The 15,870-nt window shown below is 42.0% G+C and overlaps 1 long non-coding RNA gene across 1 annotated transcript in view; it reads right to left on the reverse strand.

The window, feature by feature from the left end:
• LOC122463894 overlaps positions 1-15,495 on the reverse strand; it is a 61,490-nt gene extending 45,995 nt beyond the window's left edge. Inside the window, exons 1-2 of the long non-coding RNA XR_006287617.1 lie at positions 15,456-15,495; positions 13,243-13,365 (exon numbers count right to left, since the gene is read on the reverse strand). This is a non-coding gene — a long non-coding RNA (uncharacterized LOC122463894). The remainder of the gene's footprint in view (positions 1-13,242; positions 13,366-15,455) is intronic.
• Between the last annotated feature and the right edge of the window lie 375 nt (positions 15,496-15,870).

Genomic DNA, 15,870 nt, shown 5'->3' on the forward strand with positions numbered 1-15,870 from the left:
GAATATCTGGCTTCATTCCCAGATCGTGAGGATGGGTTTGAGCCCCAGGCTGGAGAGGGGTGCTGTGTTTTATTGGTCTGACTTTATGATAACTTGCCTTGATTCATGATTATAAATAACAGCTCCTGCTAAAAGCCATTGCTGCTCACTGTTGGATCTCATCTCTGCTGAACCAGTTGACAGATCTTTTCAGGCTCTCACCGAGATTTAAAGAAATATTCAAAGCATCATTAACTAGCAACAACAATAATCTTACACTCCATCTCCTTTGCTTATTCTCATCTTCACGTCTTATATCATGCTGCCTTTAAAACTCTCCTTCTCCTCGTTTCAGAAATATATTCTGTCTCCTTTCAATCCTCCCTAAAAATCTAGCCATCCACCCAGGAAGTCTTTCCTCCTAACTCGTCACTGTTAACAGTCTCCAGCTCCCACCCTGCTATCCTATGTCTTTTCTTAGTTAGATTGTAATGCCATGGGGCAAAGATGTATCTAATCTAAAAGGATGCTGAGCACATCCTTGAAAGATGCTGAGTGACTTTAACTCACATTACTTTAAGTAAAAGTTGAAGGATGCAGGGAGTGGGCCTAGAAACCTGGTTTTCAGCAGCACCTACAACTCCAGTTGAAATCAACAGGGGCTGTAAGTGCTCAGCATCCCTGAAAATCAGATCTTCAGTGACTACCCCCATGAGGAAGATGATCCCAACAGCTACCAAAGGAATTAATGATTATATTACCCCCTTTTGTACTCTCTAGCCAGCTCTTAGACCAAGTGAGAGAAGCAGAAGCATAGGTCAGTGCAAGCAGGAATATACATCAGCATCTGAAATCTGCATTCCTCTGATAAATGGCATACTAGATTGCTGGGCTATTTGCCAGGGAGTAAATTCAGGGAAATTAATTTCAGTGGCTGCACATGATGGATAAATGGCATGGCTAATTCATTTAAATGGCACGTGCAACTCCAAGAAAGATATTGGGAAAACTGGAAGCAGTTCAAAGAACAGAAAAATGTTGATCAGGGGTAAAAGGGATGAACTTTTGGGGACTGCTTAAAAGAGTTTGTCACAGGGTTCACTCACCAGAGCAGCACCTCCTGCTGGCCATCACAGAGATTAACTCTGCCCACTGGTGCACCCTCTCCTGGTGGTACCTCTCCCATCTCCTTCTCTGCCTACAGACCTGCCTCAATCTGAGTACCCAGCGTCCTCTTCATGACTCGGCCCTCTGGCCATGCCAACAGCCACATTTCCCCCCTTCCAGGGGAGGTGAAGTATCACAGTCCAAATCCTGCCACTTCCCCAGTGGCAAGTGGGGGAACCCAGGCCCACCCAGTACTCCAGGTCCCAGCCCAGGGACTTTGTAGATTGCAGCCTCTTGCTGCAACTCTCTAAGTTCCTTCTCTGCTGTTTAAGTTCCCTGGGCCACTTCCTCATGGTCCCAGCACCTTCTTCACCATCCTCTCAGAGCCATGAGCCAGTGAGTCCTAGGAGCAGCCAGCCAGCCCAGAGTTCCCTCTTGTCCCCCCAGTCCCTCCAAGCAGCTGCTTTGTCCAAAGTACTCCTATTCTCGGCCTCTCAGGGACACAGTCCTCACTCCCTGAGCGCCCAGCAGCCATTGACCCTATGCTGCACTGCAGCTCTCTTTTATGTGTGCCCACTGAGCCCTGATTGGCTATTCCTTACAGCCTCCCTCCAATTGGCTGCTTCCTGGGCAGTCTCTCTGGTCTGCTTGGAGCACTCACCTTCACTGCTCCTCTTTGGAGCAGGGTGTGGCAGGCCCATGAGGTCTTATTAACCCCTTCATCTCCAGTGTAGGGTGAACAAAGCTAAACATGCATAATTGGCTAAAGGCCAACCAAAGGAGGTAGTGTTCACCTAGTAATATGAAAAAGGAATTATTCAGATTGGTACAACTGGTGATGAAACCAGAGTTAAAACCCATTGAAGTCAATGCACTGACTTCAATGAGTTATTGAGCAAACCCATAATGAGGAGCAATGGGATGAAATTAAGAAAAGAGAAAATTAAGGCTGAATATGAGGAAAAACTTGCTTAAAGTGAAATGTATTAGTATCGTGGAATAGCATCCCAAGGGAGCAGGTGATAGCCCCATCACTCAAGACAATTAAAGCCAGATTAGAATGAAAATTTGTACCACTGGGACTCATCCAATTTCAGACATTATACTGGGGGTTGGCAAATCTCCCAATTCATATTAAACATTTTCTTCTACATTTCTCCCACCCCCTTTTCTTTTTTTCTCTCCTTTATTACAATAGAGTTCTATCCAGAAAGGTAGCTTTGGTGATTTTGAACTGTAAAGTACATGTAAGTCGAGCTCAGCAGAACTAAAGCATGAAGGGTACCCTCATGCATGTTTAATTGAACTCCAAAGAAAACACTCAAGGACAAAGACTCCATTGCTAACAAACCCCCTTTAATGATTCCTGTGTTTCAGAGTAAATCTCTCACCCCTAAGATTACTGTTAACATTTTATGTAAATTGGATGCATCTCTGTATGTTTTTTAAGATTCAGAGTAATCTATGCACATCTTTATACTAGTTTTCAGAGCCATTAGCCAAGATGAGTTCATATTTTTATTCCCTTTGCATGCTGACTGTATTTTATTTCTTTGGGGGTGTCAGCTTTTATTATATAAGTCAGCAAAACCTGATGCATCTCATTACCTCACTTTCTTCCTTCTTGCTCCCCCGCTACCTCAAGTGATTTATTAATCAAAATCAAAGTTTGATTTTTAATGGGCTGTACATTTTCCTCCACCTTCTTTGCACTCTTTTCTGAATGGAAACAGAATTCACCTGATCAGAATAACTCTACGTATAACATGAATAGTAATAATAAAAGAGAAGCCATAGCAGTTTTCAATACTTGTCAACCAAATCTGTACCTTGAATAATTTGAAAAGGGTTTAGTTTATCAAAGAGAAGATTTAGCTTATGAGAGAGAAGGTGAAGGGATGATCTGATCACAGTCTATAAGTACCTATATGTGGAACACAAATTGGATAACAGAGGGCTCATCAATCTAGCACACAAAAGTATAAGCTGACCCAATGTCTGGAAGTTAAAGCTAGACAAATTCAGACTAGAAATAAGGTGCACATTTTTAACAGTGAAGGTAATTAACCACTGAATCACTGCTCAACCCCCTGCTCTGTCCCAGGCCCTGCCCCCACTCCACCCTTTCCCCCAAGGCCCCTACTCCTTCCCCCAAGCCTGTCATGCCCTCGCTCCTCCCCACAGAGCCTCCTGCCATATGAAACAGCTGATTGCAGCAGGCACTGACTGGTGGGGCTGCCGGCGGATGGGGGATTCTAGGGGCTGGAGGGTGGGAGCTGATGGGGAGCTGGTGACGTATTACTGCGGCTCTTCGGCAATGTACATTGGTAAATTCTGGCTCCTTCTCAGGCTCAGGTTGGCCACCCCTGCTCTAGATGAAGCACTTCAGGGAAGTCCTATAGCCGCTGTTATTTATGCAGGAGTCAGACCAGATGATCACAATGGTCCCTTCTGGCCTCAAAGTCTAGACATCCATGAAAACTTTCTGTGAGGTGATGTTAAAAAAAGATTTCTAAGACAAGCTGGCAATGGACAAAGGAAAGGAAAAACAATTGTCTTGCCATTAAGACATTAGATCTAGGTCTCCTGGTTCCCAGTCCAATTCCTGTCTCTAATGCAGACTTACTGCATGACCTTGCATGAGTCACATATGGTCTGATCCAAAGCCTATTGCGGTCAATAGGAGAACTGATTTCAATGTTTTTGGAGTAGGTCTTTAATCTCGGTTTCTCAGCTCCTCAACTATAAAATGGGGGGGTTAACCTTCCTTTCTCCCATGACTTGTCTTGTCTAGGCTATAAGGGATGGCCTCCTATGGTAAGCACAATAAGGCTCTGATTTTCTATGGAGCACCTAGATGCCACGATAATGTTAATAAAAATAATAATTACTGGGAAGAATGAATTCTTTATGCTTATCAGCTACATCAATGGTCAACAATGATGCAGTAAAGAAAAGAAGCTGATTTCCACTTGATCCATTTGCAGATGGCTGCAGAATTCGTTTGGTTAGAGTGCAAAACAAATATTGTTTATCATGCTCTTTCTAAGAAAAAGATAATGCTCAGCCCAAGAATGACTCAAAGGTCAGTGCCACAGCACCATCAGCTGCATCACAGCAATCAGATCCATTTATGCTGCATCCACCCTTCAGTGGAGGTCTCTGGAAGTCTTACAGAATCAGCTATAAATATTAAAAAGTCCAAATGCAGCAGTAGGCAGGTGCCTCTTTAATTTAATTATAAAAGTTGCAGCAGACCAAGCTTTACAAGTATGAAGGAGGGACAGGTTCTCCTGCCAGAAACAGCAATGCGTACAAGGTTCTAGCTCCCATTGTCTCAGGGCTTGTCTACATTACCCGCTGGATCGACAGGCAGCGATCGATCCAGGGAGGTCGATTTATCGCATCTAGTCTAGACGCGATAAATCGACCGCCGAGTGCTCTCCCGGAGGCATAGGCGGAGTAGACGGGGGAGTGTCAGCAGTCGACTCACCACAGTGAAGACACCGCAGTGAGTAGATCTAAGTACGTCAACTTCAGCTACAATTTTCACATAGCTGAAGTTGCGTAACTCAGATAGATCCTCCCCTGCAGTGTAGACCAGACCTCAAAGACTGCAGTTTAGGGAATATTGTCAGCCTATTCAGATCTCAACGAGCAGGAAGGTGGAGCATAATCATTGCACTTCAGAGTTGCTGCATCTTTGCAATCCCATTAAAGGTAATGGGAGCTTGAGGTATTCAGCGCCTTTGAAATCCAGGCAAATATTATTTTTATAGTATGGTAGCCCTAATGGAGATCCAGGCCTTACTGTGCTAGGCACTGTACAAATACATCTGAGCCTTTGGACATCATGAGATCCCACCCAGCCAGGCTTTCCTTAATTAAAGTGCATGGCTACTTTCTGTACTTCCTGTTGCTGTGACAGTGAAATGTGTCAAAGTAGAAGGAACAAGTCTCCACAAGCAAAACCGAGAGCAAAACAAAATGAGTCAGTCAGCCCCAAAACAAAATAAATGGCACATTAAACTTGGGACTCTGACAAGGTACTAAGGGGGCCAATGATCGATCTCATGATGCCCTTTGGTAATCTTCTCTTTGTGCCTTATCTGAGCACATCAAAGGCTCTGAAGCAAAGTAAGCAGTCCTGGGCTAAGAGGGGAAGGTCCTACCATGAGTCAGTAACTGGTTAAAAGATAAGAAACAAAGGGTAGGAATGAATGGTCAGGTTTCATAATGGTAAGTAATAAATAGTGGGGTCCCCCACAAATCCATATTGGAAAATGATCTGGAAAAGGGCGAAACCCCCATTTTAGCAGCCACTCCCATCACCCGTCTTATTCACACTTTGTTTCATAAATGTATGTGACATCCTCCGTCACTATGATGTGAAATAGTCAATCCATGCTGAAACCACAATTTAGTATCAGGATGCAGAGCTGAATGGAAGCAGGGCAGCTCTCTTAGTAACATTAATGCAGGATGGATTTAGATTTGGACAGGCCAAAGCCCTTGAGGTTATAGTGTAGACGGGGAACAATCCTGCACCAACAGAGACCAATGGATGGACAGTGACCTAATAGGACTTTTCCATCTCTGTTTTCTATGGGCTATTGCTTTCAATGGGGAGTTCCACTTAAACTATGGTAGGATGCAGCCTTATGGTTCTCATAGTTCTCGGCACTGTCTGCATAACCGTGAACGTACAGATTAGGATTGATGACAGGACGTGATGGCAACATAACAATACTAAACAAGAAAAGGGGACCCAAGTATAAAATGGTAGGTGGTTTCACCAGTGAGAAAATGGAAATAAACTTCCAAGCATTAATCCTTTTAAGACCCTTTCCCTAAGGCTTGTTTTATTATTCACGAAGTGGTAATCACATAACAAAAGCAAATCAGCAGAAAACACTGAGCAACAATCGCCAGAGGTTCTTTCCCTGCTCCAGCCAACCAGTAGGGTACAGGACACACCTTTGCCTTTTGATCCAACTTCCTGTTCCTTTTATACTCTTCCCCAAGGAGTCATGTGATCAGCCAGGACTTGTCCACTCTCTAAGCTTCCACACAAAGGTAGATTCAGAAGACTCCACAAGAAGACCCTCATCTTATCTTATGATGCGTAGCTTACTGACTATTCCTTCCCCTGTTGCTGTCTCACATTCTTCCAGCAGACCCTCTACCTAACACCATTCATTAAACCCATCTAATGCTATCCCATCTCTTGACCAAATTATCCCATTGGACGATAATGTTGATTTGCTGCAGCTTAGCAAAAGCTGCTGTGTAAGGCTGGGAAGCCTATGGTAAAGCCAGTGGGAATTGTCATCTAGAGGGAAGAGGTGGTGAGGATATCCCTTCCCCTGGTTCTAGTGCTTTGGGTCAGATATTAGTGGAGAAAAGGTTTCCATTTGCCTACACAGGTGCCTGATTCAAAGCCCACTGAAGTCATCCCTTTAACTCTGAAGGGCTTTGCATCAGGATCTGAAAAAAAACATGTGAGAGTGGGTGGAAAATAAAAAGTTAACAACAATGGTATTATTGGAGATGCACATCCCCATGTGGTGCAATTGCATATGTTCCATGTTTAATAACTCTGATGCTTTGGAGAAATTTGTTAAATGTGAAAAGTCACAGTTCATATTAAAGTGAAACCCTCTCAGCCGACTGTGAGATATAGGCAAGGATGAGAACCCAGTAATTTACAGCATTTGTGACCTTGTTACAATGTATTTTGTGCTTGACTGCTCTCCAGTCCTAACAGGGGCTGTTATTGAGGGCTCTATGGAATACTGGCCATTATGTATAATTGGACGTGAAAGGGATATGTCTAAAAATACTAAAAATGCTTTTTTGAATATTTTTATCTTAACTTACAAAAAGAAAAAAAATTAGAAACAGCAAATTGCTCTTCGAAGCTCTAACATGAATCTAAATGGTGATGATGAAACTGTCTCTCCATAATAAACAACAAGCAGTACAAGCTCTGGTAGAGCGGCTTCTAAAAATGGGCTAATTATTCAGCTAACTAGCACAACAATAAGTGCCCTCCAGGGACTGTTGAATAGTTCCTGATTTGAAATTTTCTAACTTGCACCAGCACTGTGGAGATGACCGTATTGCAATTTGCCCAATGGCAGCACCCTCAGGTGTTGCTCAGGCAATCTAGGGTAAGTTTTTGCATCTAACATAAGAATGGCCATACTGGGTCAGACCAAAGCTCCATCCAGCCCAGTATCCTGTCTGCCAACAGTGGCCAATGCCAGCTGCCCCAGAGGGAGTGAATCTAACAGGTAATGATCAAGTGATCTCTCTCCTGCCATCCATCTCCACCCTCTGACAAACAGAGGCTAGGGACACCATGCTTTACCCATCCTGGCTAATAGCCATTAATGGACTTAACCTCCATGAATTCATCCAGTTCTCTTTTAAACCCTGTTATAGTCCTAGCCTTCACAATCTCCTCAGGCAAGGAGTTTCACAGGTTGACTGTGTGCTGGGTGAAGAAGAACTTCCTTTTATTTGTTTTAAACCTGCTGCCCATTAACTTCATTTGGTGGCCCCTAGTTCTTATATTATGGGAACAAGTAAATAACTTTTCCTTATTCACTTTCTCCACACCACTCTTGATTTTATGTACCTCTATCATATCCCCCCTTAGTCTCCTCTTTTCCAAGCTGAAAAGTCCTAGCCTCTTTAATCTCTCCTCATATGGGACCCATTCCAAACCCCAATCATTTTAGTTGCCCTTCTCTGAACCTTTTCTAATGCCAGTATATCCTTTTTGAGATGAGGGGACCACATCTGTACGCAGTATTCAAGATGTGGGCGTACCATGGATTTATATAAGGGCAATAAGAGATTCTCCGTCTTATTCTCTATCCCTTTTTTAATGATTCCTAACATCCTGTTTGCTTTTTTGACTGCTGCTGCACACTGCGTGGATGTCTTCAGAGAACTATCCACGATGACTCCAAGATCTCTTTCCTGATTAGTTGTAGCTAAATTAGCCCCCATCATATTGTGTGTATAGTTGGGGTTATTTTTTCCAATGTGCATTACTTTACATTTATCCACATTAAATTTCATTTGCCATTTTGTTGCCCAATCATTTAGTTTTGTGAGATCTCTTTGAACTTCTTCACAGTCTGCTTTGTTCTTAACTATCTTGAGCAGTTTAGTATCATCTGCAAACTTTGCCACCTCACTGTTTACCCCTTTCTCCAGATCATTTATGAGTAAGTTGAATAGGACTGGGCCTAGGACTGACCCTTGGGGAACACCACTAGTTACCTCTCTCCATTCTGAAAATTTACCATTTATTCCTACCCTTTGTTCCCTGTCTTTTAACCAGTTCTCAGTCCATGAAAGGATCTTCCCTCTTATCCCATGACAACTTACTTTACCTAAGAGCCTTTGGTGAGGGACCTTGTCAAAGGCTTTTTGGAAATCTAAGTATACTATGTCCACTGGATCCCCCTTGTCCACATGTTTTTTGACCCCTTCGAAGAACTCTACTAGATTAGTAAGACCTGATCTCTCTTTACAGAAACCATGTTGACTTTTGCCCAACAATTTATGTTCTTCTATGTGTCTGACAATTTTATTCTTTACTATTGTTTCAATTAATTTGCCTGGTACTGACGTTAGACTTATCTAGAACCTTGTTATAGGGGAGGTCAATTTTGCAGGTTTATTGGCCCAAAAGAGCAAACACTTATTATCAGATGTAGTGTTTACTACTACTTTGGAGTCAAGTCCCACTCAAATCTGCTTAGATGGTTAGCTCTTCGGGGAAGGGACTGTCTTTTGTGTGTGTACAGCACCTGGCACAAGAGGGCTCTGATCCATGACTGAGGACCTCCAGGCACTTCCCCACTACAAATGGGTAAATAATAGGGCTGATCAAAATGACATTGCTTCAAAGCATAAACTTTTTGTGGAGATGTATCAGTTTCAGGAGGTTTTTTGGGGTCCAGGACTCTCTGAGTGAGAGCGCGAGTGAGTGCATGGGTGCATGGAGTATGGTAGACCCAAGTTCAAGTCCCAGGGACAACAAACTCTGCTCTGAATCAGACAGATCAAGAACTTGAACCCATGTCTCCCACACTGCTAGCCAGATAGTGAGAATACTTTTGAAATCCTTAGAAAGCAAAGCTCCGATATAAATGTTCTCTTCATGGACAAATGCTATAGAATTTAATAGAGAAAGATAACCTTTCCATGGAATGCAAAAACCATAAAGAGTTCTGCAACAGGAGGTGGTATTCTCTATTACACTTTGTGGGCTGGTGTAAAAATTTTATAGAAAGGATCTCCTTCTCTATTAAATTCTGTAGGTTTGCAGAGTAATTCCTATAGAAGACTGTTTAATTTCTGGGGCGTTCTAGCGGTTTTGTAGCTATTCAGTTCTACAGGGCTTTTCCATACACTTTTAATAATGAATGGAAAACTATTTAAAGGAGAGACTTCCAGTTTAAATTATCCTATCAGTTTACTTCTGAACTCATCTTAAACATAATGAAAGGGCCCCTGCCACCCTCTGGAATATAATCCCAAATCAAATGTTTATTGAAAACCCAATTTAACCAACATTTGTCTGTGATTCCTTAGCTGGAGATTATTATGTAATCAGAAACTGCCTCTTCTCTATACAAGCTTTCTCAGTGCTCAGATACCAGTATGATGGGTACATTATAAGAACCTCAATATTCTATTTTATTCATGTACTCATATAATACTCATCATCATGGTATATGAGCTCTTCAGTCCAACCAGGGGAAGAGAAGAGAATCATCTTCCTGCCAAATTCATTCAGAGATCTGCAAGCATGTGCCTTGTTTTGACATTACCATGGCTTCCATAGTGATGAACTGGGAGATCACCACAGGCCAATATTCACCTATCCATATCCATATAAGGACCTCATGGTCCTATCTGAGCAAAATCAGTCGAAAAACAATAGCCTAGTAAAAACCAAAAGAGTAATCTGTAGACAACTGGAGACCAAGGCTTATAGTGGATGTAGTTGTCATAATCTCCCAGACCACAAAATGACCCAATGTCTTAAAGTTCAGAAGAGACTTAGTGACATCCCTGGCCAACCCAGATCAGCAGCCGTAAGTGAAATGTCTAATTTGCAGGAGTGCTATGGAGGTACCAAGATTGCAATCCGCACAATGGCAGCATTGTCAAATGTTACTCAGGTGATCCAGGATAAATGTTTGCATTATAGGGGATGTCAATCTTGCAGGCTTAGGGACTAAGGGTGTTTCACTCACTGATTTAATGTAAACCTGTTTAGTTAAACTAGTGTAGATTTCATTGTACAAAGGACTTACTTCAGTTTAGATTACATCTGCAAGGAATCAATTTAAGCTAAACTGACACAATCTACTCTTAAATAGAAAGAAGATGGTCTGCATAGGGTTTTGCATTGGCTTAACAAAATGAACTTAAATACATACCTTTAGTTAAAGTGGCGCAAGTCTGTGTATAGAGAAGGCTTGTGATATGCACAACTAATGCATGAAAGCTCAGTATGATCTCAAACGTATGTTTTATGCAGGAGGTAATGCTGATTAGTGATGTGCACTGGTCAAGACTCTTTGGTTCTTTCCCAATCTGATCTAGGCATAACAGTTCATATTGAGGAACTCAGAAGCTCCTTTGCTGGAGGTTTTCAAAAGGAAGCTGTATAGCCATCTGTCTTGGATAGTTTAGACACAACAAATCCTGTATCTTGGCAGTGGGTTGGACTAGATGACCCTTGTGGTCCCATATAACCCTATGATTCTATATCACAAGACTGGATCAGAGCAATGGTCCAACTAGCCACATTTCCTACAGCAGACAGAATCAGCTGTTCCAAAGAAAGGTGACAAACTCTGGCAGCAAGTAGTTATGGGATCTCTGTGCCTTAGTTTCTCCATCTGTAAATGAGACTCCCAATACTTTCCCTACTTTGTAAAGCACTTTGAGAGCCTCAATTATGAAATATAGCTATATATTATATTGTTTTTCATGGCAAGTTGAAGCAAAGCAGCAAAAAGGCGCTTTTAACAAAGACTGTTTATTCATTTTTAGCTTCTGACTGTGACATTTGCATCACAGAAGACTCTGCTTCTGCTATTTCATTTTGTTCTTAGTTTATTGTGGGAAAACAAAAAAAAAGGGCAATTTAAGAAAGTTATTCTTTGAACTTCTGTAATCTTTGCAGCAAACAATTTAACAAAGGTTTTCATGTTTGCATCTATTGGGTTTTTATACCAGAACATTCAGAGCCTTTGCTTGATTGCACTGAGAAACCAAACGGTTGCTGCTCAATCTCTTTGCAATGTTCCCTATAGTGCAGCCACTCAGAGAGCTATCAAAGCTCTGTGGAGGGCTGATAAAATCAATCTGTTGAAATCAGCTATACAATCTGATCTCACCCTTTTCTTTAAAAAATAAAAAAAAAAGCCTGTTTATTACCTAGCAGCCCAGACCAAAAGAAAAAAAAAAAGAAAAGAAAGAAATCCCCATCTGTACCATGCTCTTGGATAATGCAAACTGTATTGATATGTAGAGTGTTTGCTTTCACAGATTAAAAATTCATCTGTTACACTTGAGGTGTTCAAGCTGTGGAGCATATTGCAAAGGCAGTTAGCAAATGGCTGTGCTGATTTTCTATTTGGGTTGTGGGGAGAATGGTGAATCAAGGAAGATGTAAATTAAGCTTTAGCTGATGGAAGATGAATGAGAGGCAGGACAAAGAGGGCTTCAAATGGCTTGCTGGTCAGCCCTGCTTTAATCACCCTAGCAACATCTACAAAACTGATTCTCATAAATCACTTTTCTTTGTGCCCATCATCCCCACTGAGAGAGGTAAATGTAGATATAATAAGACCATTTTATACCTAGGGCTTGTTCAAAAAAAAAGGGGGGGTGGTGGTACCAGATATCTTCCCACAACCCACGCCCTCAAGAAAATCTCTTTCCCTAGTTGCCATTTCAGTCTCTCTTTTATGCAGCTCATCGCACCTGTTGGCCACTTACCAACTGATGAGATTAATTAGCCATCAATTATCATCAGTTACATTCTGACTTTTTCTGCTAGCTTCTAGCTGTTCAAATAACCATGTTCTGAGATCCAACCCCAGTCAGTCAGCATGTGGCCTTCCCACTTTAGCCCTTCCCTGGCCAGTCTTTCTGGTTGTCCCTCTGCCAGCATTCTGTAAAAGAATGTTGTTCCATACAATATACTAGCAATGTGCCAGGCGGGTTGTTTTGCTTCCTTATGTGAGGGGGGATGGTTCCTGGTAGTGCACCCCTGTGTACACACACACACTGCAATAACTCTGTGTATTCTGGGAACTAGCTAAGGTATTGGAGATATACCACAGCAAACAAAAGCATAACAAGATCCAACGGCTAGCAGGTGAAGTCAGTAAAATTCAAACCGGAAATAAGATGTACATTTTTAACATTGATGGTAATTAATCAGTGGAACAGATTACCAAGGGATGACTTGGAGTCTTTAAATCAAGATTGCGTGTCTTACTAAACAATATGCTAGCTCAATCACAATGTAGAGGCTAGATGAAGGAATCACTAGGTTATGCCAAAGGTCAGACTAGATGATCATAGTGGTCCCTCCTGGCCTTAAAATCCGTGCATCTATTAATCCTGAATTGTCTGGAGGGTTGGGGATTTCAACCATATCAAAAATATAAATTTGGGTTCAAAAGAAATTTTACAGAGCTCCACAGAAATTACCCTAAAATCCTGTAATATTCAATAGAGACTGTGATCTCTTCTCGAGAATATTTAAACCAACATACAGTATTTAATCAAAATGAAATCCCTGCTATAGTATTCTCTTGCACTGGTTGTTTAAAAAAATTCTTTCTTTCCACACAGTGCCAATCAGTGGGGTATCAGAGCCCTTTCTGAAAAAAAAAAAAGGTTCTCAATCCTTGTTAAATTCAATACAACTTTTTCATAAGGTGTACAATGGTCTAGAATGGTCTTTTCTTGAAAGATGAGAGCTACTAAGTTTTAGAATAAGATTAAAAAGGGGGCAAACAGTAACATCCTTTACAGCCCCAGAAAGCAGAAAAGTGTAGCTTAATGCACCATGAAAATAGAAAATGTTCCACTCTGCTCACCCACCTGATGTTCATGCCAAAATGTCTGATATTGGTGGTGTTGGGAGCTGAATTCTAGGGTCAGCTTACAACTGTGCTGAGCCTTCCGAAACAGTCATGGGAGCAGCTGGTGAGCTGGAGGCGTAACCTGTAAAAAGCCAAGAAGATGACTGAAGCGAGTCGCAGCCAGTATTAGAAAACATGGATTAGTACCTGACTTCTTAGGGATTTATTTTATTATTATTTATTTATGCTTTATTTTCTAGTGGCAGGAGGAGACGAGGATACGGTGTTAGCTCCTGCAGAGGAGATCTCTTTACTTCTACAGCCAGTATAGCAGTGCTGGCCCTTCCCTGAGCCCAGGACATATAACGCAATGGCTCTCAATCTTTCCAGACTTCTGTACCCCTTTCAGGAGTCTGATTTGTCTTGTGTACCCCCAAGTTTCACCTTCCTTAAAAAGTACTTGCTTACAAAATCGGACATAAAACTACAAAAAGTGTCACAGCCACACTATTACTGAAAAAATGCTTACTCTAATTTTTACTATATCTTTATAAAATAAATCAACTGGAATATAAATATTGTACTTACACTTCAGTGTATGGTGTGTACAGAGCAATATAAACAAGTCATTGTCTGTATGAAACTTTAATTTGTACTGACTCCGCTACTGCTTTTTATGTAACGCTGTTGCAAAATGAGGCAAATATCTAGAGGAGTTGATGTACCCCCTGGAAGATCTCTGCATTCCCCTGGTTGAGAACCACTGATATAGTGTACATATGGCTAGAAGAATGGGACACCATAGTTGCAAGCAAAATTAAGCCTCTGCAAATAGAACCCTGGGTCCTCAGCTTCCAGAATACAGGGCAGCACCACTGCTTGAGCTAAATGAATCTCTGCTATCTGTAGTCGAACTGGGTACTGCGTATAGTTTCAGGTGGGGTAATCCCCTATTCTAGGGAAGCTCAGACATTCCATCCAGTAGAGAAGAGCAATGCACATCACATCATCCATCCCCGTCCGGTAATGACTTGATCACCTTATATACATCCTTATCACCTTGATCACCTTATATACATGCTTAACTTGGCATAGTGTGATCAGTCTCACTGAAGTGAATGGGCATAAGTCTTGGAAGGACAGAGGCTTTAGGTCCCAAACCTGCTCTGGGACTGAGGCCTTAACTACTGTCTGAAGGCATACAAGCAGAGAAAGAGAGAGAGAATCACAACATGTGCTAGGAACTGGGCGGGGGGCAGGGAGGAGGGTCAAACCATTCTATGCATTTGAACATGCATCAAATTCCGCTATTGTGTAAGCAAGTGCGTCTCTATTAACTTCCAAGGAACTGCAGCTCTGCTTGTGCCAGGCCTGGAGAGGAGGCCCTGTGAAGTCATAGACATTCAAATCCAGGCTTTTAAAGAGGGGAGCTGTGTGCCTGAATCCAACAGAATCGTAAAGCTCCACTTTGAAATGCCACGGTTTATTACTAAGCTTTTCCCCACCTGTCAGGCCTAAATTGTCTTAATTGTCTGAGATATATCCTTAGCAATTTCCCTTAGTGATTTATGGGATTAAGAGCTGTTTTCTTGCTGGTAGGCAACATTGTTTGCCAGCCTCTCATCTCCAGTTCCCATTTAATTTAGACATACGTGGTGAACTGGCATTATGAAAATTGGATTGTTTCTTTATCCCCATTAAACTAAAGGTGATCTGATACCAAGTGTTAAAATATTATTGCTTTATGCCTCTCCCCAGTCCATCAAATTCCCAGCATGCATTCTGTGGCACAGCATGGAATAATCATATGTTAAGATTCAGTGCTGGTGTAAACAAACGAGACATCCAGCTTAGTATCCATTTGTCTTTAAATGTTAAGAATGTGCTTCTTTCTAATAGCTTCTCTCTAAACAATGCAGAGGAACAGAGAGAGACTCCTGCCTGCTAGGGGAGTGTGACAATTGAGCATCTCTCCAGTACCCATCACCGAAGGAATAGGTCAGAGAGAGAGAGAGAGAGCAAGCAGAAGGAACATGACAGTGCCTTGTTTAGATGATATTAAAAGAAGACAAGTCATAATCAAAAGACATACACACAGAGCATGGTGAGAGATAGGGAAGCTATAGCCTCACAACCAGCAAAGAGAGATGGGGCATGGCAGTCTGGGAAAAGAGGAAAATCAATCTTCTGGTGTGACATGAGATTCCTTTGATCAAACTAATCTTTTCATACCTCTCTTCCCTTTTCTTGTTGCTCTGAACATCTTCTGCCTTTGCGGGGGAAAAAAAAAAGAGAGAGAGAGAAATAGATAAATAAACCGGCATCTGAAATCAACCAGCAAAGCATGGACTGGGAGAGTTTGCTTAGGTGGGAAAGGGACTTGGCAGGCACGGATTCCAAATAAACTGGTAAATTCAGCACTGACTCCTGCCCTTGTGGAGCCCGTTGGTGCAGGTACAGGGAATGAGCAGAAGGGGCTGAAGAAAGTTGTGTGTATTATACTCCCTGGATCTGATTCTCTCCCTCCTCCTCAAATCCCCAAGATCTGAATAACTGCCAGTAAAGTCAATAATTGGGCCAGATCCCCTGCTGGTATCGATGGGCTCTGCTCCAGTGATTTCAGAAATGAACAGTTGGAGGCAGGAAG

The sequence above is a fragment of the Chelonia mydas genome, chromosome 26 (assembly GCF_015237465.2).
Source record: "Chelonia mydas isolate rCheMyd1 chromosome 26, rCheMyd1.pri.v2, whole genome shotgun sequence".
Taxonomy (NCBI): Eukaryota; Metazoa; Chordata; order Testudines; family Cheloniidae; genus Chelonia; species Chelonia mydas.